General features: G+C 36.1%; 1 pseudogene; it reads right to left on the minus strand.

The window, feature by feature from the left end:
- Positions 1 to 2,893: 2,893 nt before the first annotated feature.
- LOC103731945 lies at positions 2,894 to 5,598 on the minus strand (annotated as a pseudogene).
- Between the last annotated feature and the right edge of the window lie 473 nt (positions 5,599 to 6,071).

Consider the following 6,071-nt stretch of genomic DNA (forward strand, 5'->3'; position numbering starts at 1 on the left):
GCCAGAGGAGTAAGCCAGTAAGAAGTGTTCCTCCATGTCGTGTGCTCTAAGTTCCTTCCCTGAATTCCTGCTTTGGCTTCCCTTGGTGATGGACTTTCAGCTAAAAGTCAAGTCAATCCTTTTCTTCTCATGTTGCTTTTGGTCAGTGTTTTTATCACAACAATGGAAGTAAATAGAACAATATATGTCTAAAAATAAGAAAATGGCAGCAATTATATTTTATGGATAGTGAACAAATTATGATTTTATCAGTTCCTTTTTAAAATTCACATATCTTATGTATGGTATCTATTTTATGTTAATGATGGAAAACTACAAGTGCGATTATGAAAAGCAATTCTAGCCTACAGTATATTCTTATGTAAAAGAAAAGGAATTAACAGTAGTTGCTTTCCTAGTGAGACCAACAGAGACTACACAAACATTTTGAGTACACAATATTCCATTGCTTATGATAACACTAAATATGCAATTATACGAGAGTAGTTTTGCTAAATTCGTTGCAGATATATTGCTGTGGCCAACACACATTAATCACTGTAACAAGGCTTGAGTCTTCATTCATGGGAGTTACAATTCACCATGTTTTCTTAAATTACCTAGAAGTATAAATCAAGGCAGAGCTTTAATTTGTGTAAATAAAAATCAAATATGAAATAATAGACCTTACTCAAAAATACATAAGGTATAATACAATATATTTTTAAATATTAAAAATTGGGCTTTTTTCTGCACTTTGACAGTTAAAAAAATTCTATATTTTTGAATCATGAGCCAACTTCCTACTTTTAGAAAGGAAAGTGTCCTCCAAACCAACAAATCCTGGCATTCCTGTGTGAACAGAAACAGTCTGGAAAGAAGTTCTCATTTTCTAATCACTTTAGTATTTGTATGATGACATTTGAGAACATCTGTTTTCAATGGTGTCCGGAGAACATTCCAGAATCTTGGGGTCTAGATGTGAAGATATATGAAAAGCACTCCTGGATGATTTTAATAAATGGAATGCACACAATGGGTAAACTTGGGGTGGGGCAAGATGGGAATTGTTACTTTCTGAATTCCTTGAAAAAATAATATAAGAAAATGAATGTAGATACCTGGATGACAAACAGTCTGATGAGACAATGCTGATGTGCTCATCTGAAATAAGTCACAGTTGACATTTATCCAAGACACTTCACGGGCTGAAACAAATGGCAGCATTTCAAGCCATCTTGGTTCAACATAATTAGAAATCGGCCTCCAGGACAATAGCCTCCTAATCTACTACCACATGGGAGAAAATTAAACTTGGCTTTGCCTCCAATGACCTTGGAATTTTTACTCTTTAAATGATAACTTGGATATGCATAGTATATCCAAAATTTAGTAGTCTGTATAGAATAATTCTTAGTAATATGCTATTGAGTATATAAAAATAGTGAACTTAATTTATAAGTAACTGTTAAATGTAACAGCACTCAGTGACACTACAGAGATAGTGAAATCAATTCATAATTTATACTGTAATTGCACTCATAAAGAATGTTGTCAATGATATCTGGGTTCAGTAAGAATATGCAAAAGGTGGGTAAATCTGGGAGTAAAAAATTATTTCCTGATGTGGAACTGGTGAAATTTTTAACAAATTACAACTTGATTTTATTTATTGACCTTCCAGAAAAAGAAAATTAACCCAAGACTTGACTGAGAGGTAGTTTAGATGTAGTCTATGTCTTTTATACTGCTTGTTTAACATTTTTCATGTACGGAGGAAGTCAGTTCTGTTGTAGGTTTTTGCTGTGGGAGTTTTTCTTATCTTTTATAGAAAGTATTTATTTGAGTAAATGAACAAAAATTAAAGTCTTCTTTTTAAAAACAGAGCAACACATTTAATTATGTGTAGTTTTTGCCTGTATTGACATAGTACAAATTAAATTTTCTCTTGGAAAGGGTTAACAAATTATTTTTCCTATGGGATTTTCTTTTCAGGGTGGATTGATGAACTGGCAGGAAGAGGGACCTCTGAAGGATCACATGACAATGGTGGTGGACAAGACACTTAACCAAACAGAAGCTACCATACCAAACAACCAAAAAAGCATTTGAGAGTAGCAAAGATTAGTTATGTAACTATTATATAATACTAATTTTATTACAATACAGTATATACTTAAATATTATCATATTGTCTACAATATACTCTTTATTATAATGACAATACTATATAATGAATTACAAGCCAAGTTCTATTATGTGTGCTCAACAAACATTAGCTCCTTTAATTTCCATAACACCTCTGAGGTAGGCATTGTTATTATCATTTTACAGACTAGGTAAGGGCAATGAAATATTTTATTTCATGCTAACAAAGATCATGAAAACTGAAACCTATTCACTATTTTAGAGACATGTAAAGAAATTCCGGGAGTTTATGACATCACTAACTTCTTGAACCAATTTAGTACTTAATATTAGGGTTTCTTCTAGAAAGTTAAGTCTGAGAAACAGAAATGGAAAAGAGCTCAGTTATCAGAGCATTTCAATATGGAACGAAGGCGATGGAGAAAGATGGCTTCTAGTAGCAGGCTGAGTGACTCGGGACTGAATATAGACATTCTAGAGGGTTTTGAACTGAAACAATTGCGTATACACTGATTAATATCTTACTTTTGTAATTTTATCAACTTAAATACACAATTAGTCTCATTTATTTGACTTTTCTTTTTTGATAGCATTTTTTTATTTGCGTTTTTGGTTTATTTTTATTTTTTATTTATTTATTTTTTTCCCCTCCAGAGGATAAAATTTTATTGGCAAGGCAAGGGGAAGCTGGGGTATCGCTCCCAGTCCTACACCTCTCCCAAGGAGTCTCACTGGCATCAAGGTAGGAGCCCAGGATCCTGCCAGCTCAGATGGCCTTGGGGGTGGGCAGGTTGTTACAGTGGGCTTCCTGGCCCTCAAGCAGGTTGCGGTAGGTGGAGATCTCCTGCTCCAGCCGAGACTTGAAGTCCATGAGCTGCTGGTACTCCTGGTTCTGCCACTCGGTGTCAACATGCACATCGCTCAGCTGGGCTTCAATGCTGCTATTCATGCCCTGGATTTGAGCCAGTTGGTCTCCATAGTGGGCCTCTGTCTCTGCCAGTGTGCCTTCCAGGGCTGCTTTCATGCAGAGCTGGGACTGTAGTTCAATCTCAAGATCCTGAAGGGTATGTCGAAGATCAGTGATCTCCGTCTTGCTCATCTTGAGCTGCTCAATGTGGCTAGCAACCTCCCGGTTCAGCTCCTCAGTCTGAGTGATGAACTAGGCCTCAGCATCCTTCCGGTTCATCTCAGCCATGACCTCATATTGGCTTCTCATGTCACTTGGCTAGTAGGTGCCTGGAGCACAATCAACCTCCACCCTCCCCTGGCCACCAACCTGACTCCTCAGGGCACTGATTCCTGCTCATATTTTTATTTTTATTTTTTGAGATAGGGTCTTCCTGTAGCCCCAGTTGGCCTCAAACTCACATTTTCTTTATCTTTATTGATGGACATCAAGACTATTTCCATTTCTTAGCTATTGTGAATAGTGAAGCAATAAATACAATAAATGCACATATCTTTGGTATGTTTACTGAAAATTCTTTGTGTATATAACCAAATGTCTTATTGCTGGGTTATATGTTAGCACTGATTTTCAGTTCACATTCTCATCAGCATTGTATAGTTTCTTTGTCCCATATCCTAACTGGAATCTGTTACAGTGATACATCTGAAAGAGGTTTAGCATTCAGAATATATAAAGAACTCAAAAAACAAGAAAGCAAATGAGCCAACTAAAAGATGGGCTAAAGATCTAAACAGACAGTTCTCAAAGGAAGAAATGAAAATGGCTAAGAAAAATCTCAAAAAGTGTCAAAATATTTATTAATTAGGGAAATGCAAATTAAAACCACCTTAAGGTTTCACCTTACTCCAGTCAGACTGGCCAAGATCGAGAGAATAAATGATACTAAATGCTGGTAAGGATGTGGAGAAAGGGGAACTCTAATTCACTGCTGGTTGAACTGTAAACTCGTGCAACCCCTATGGAAAACAGTGTGGAGAACTCTTTAAAAAATTAAATGAACATACCACATGACCAGTTATACCACTCCTTTACAAATACCCAAAGGACTCATCCTATTGTAGAGACACTTGTACAACCATGTTTGTTGCTGGTCTTTTCACAATACCTAAGAGATGGAAGCAACCTAAGTCCCCCTCAACTGACAAGTGGTTAACGAAAATGTGGTTCATTTACACAATGGAGTTCTAATCAGCAGTAAAGAAAGATGAAATAATGAAATTTGAAGGTAAATGGATGGATCTAAAAACTATTGTGCTAAGTGAAGTAACACAGTCTCAGTAAAACAGAAAGTATGCTCTTCCTCATTTGTTGATACTAGCACCAAATTTTTATAAGTGAGTGCATATCCTGGTGCAACTGCAGGGACCAGGAATATGGAAGGGAAACAAGGTGTTAGTGACGGAGAAATATGTAAAAGGAGGTAGTTAAGAGGGTGTCTATACAAAGAACTATGAGAATAAAGGGGAAAAATTCTACAGATACACAGTTAGAAAAAATAAAAAAGCTTTAAACACAGAAGGAACCTTAAGGGGATAGAAGAAAGTGAAAACCCTGGAGATGGGTTGCCCCATTATAAGCAATTGTCCTGAGGGGCCCTAGAGGTCCCCAAAACAAAAAAGGTCATTGCCAATAATGTTGGTTGTACATTGGAAATGGACAGAAAAACCCTATTACTGAAGATACTGCATGATGTGATTGAAGGAGAGGGAGAAATCAAGCTCCGACTAAGCTGGAACTCCCTGCCACTGGATGTGTGGCTTTCATGGTGCCAGAAGGTGATATGCAGATGACTGGGGGATAATCATCCCCTATAATTTTGTTACTTGTTTTCTTAATGATTGCTGTTTTGAAGAGCATGAGATAGAATCTCAGTGCAGTTCTAATTAATGTTTTCTAAATGACTAAGTATATTAAAATATTTGTTTCAAGGGTTTCTTGGCTGTTTGGAGTTCTTTGTGGATTCTAGACTTTAATCTCCTGTCAGATAGATGCATAGTAGGCAAATATTTTCTCCCATTTTTTAGGCTCTTTTTCACTCTGATGACTGTTTTTTGTGCCGTGCAAACTCTTTTGTCATTTTATGCCCATTGATGTTTACATTGTGAAATTTGGAGTCCCAATCTCCAGGGCATATATGCATACAACTGTGATAGCTTCTGGGTGGGTTGTTTCCCTTTTTGATAAGTACTTGCCTTCTTTATCTATGGATAACAGATTTTATATTTGTTTCTCAATCATGTCCCAGAGCACTTGGAAGCTGAGGTCTTCTTGCTCATTTGTTATTTTACCTGTGTTTATGTTTATATATGGCAGTTCCAAAGCATTACTTTCCATTTCTGATAGTCTTTCCTCTGCTTTGTCATGTATGTTTGTGATGCTTTTCATTTATTTTTTATTTTATTCATTGATTTTTTAATCTCTAACATTTATATTTGGGTTTTTTTCAAGATCTTATTTTTATTACTGAATTTCTCTTCCATATTGCTGACTTTTTCATCCATGTTGCTAATTTTCAAATCTACTTTGCTGAATTTCTTCAATTTGTTGTTAGTCTTCTTCAGATCACAGATCAGTTTCCTTACTTCATTTCATCCTTACATGTATTCACATTGAAATCATTCATTATTTTTATAAGTCAAATCTTGAATTTAGTGGTTGAGGAGCTATGGCCTTTTGGAAGAGTCATTTTGCCTTACCTTTTCATATATCTTGCATCTATGTGTTTCAAATTGTAATCTTTTTATGTAAGTATCTCTTCTGGTTTTATTTGGGTATTTTCTTAGTGAGCCACCAACTCTTGAAGGCACCGTCTCCAGACAGGAGAAAACAAACTTCCGTAACAGCACTAAAAATTTTTCCCCTTTTCCCTTCTTGGGAGGTTTATGAGCATGCCCTCTGAGGCCCCAGGGCTCACAGACTAACATAAGACATATTTAGTTTGGGGTTTGTACCATTTTATGACATTTGGGAGGGA

This window comes from Nannospalax galili, unplaced genomic scaffold (assembly GCF_000622305.1).
Source record: "Nannospalax galili isolate Female #2095 unplaced genomic scaffold, S.galili_v1.0 scaffold555, whole genome shotgun sequence".
In the NCBI taxonomy this organism is placed as follows: Eukaryota; Metazoa; Chordata; class Mammalia; order Rodentia; family Spalacidae; genus Nannospalax; species Nannospalax galili.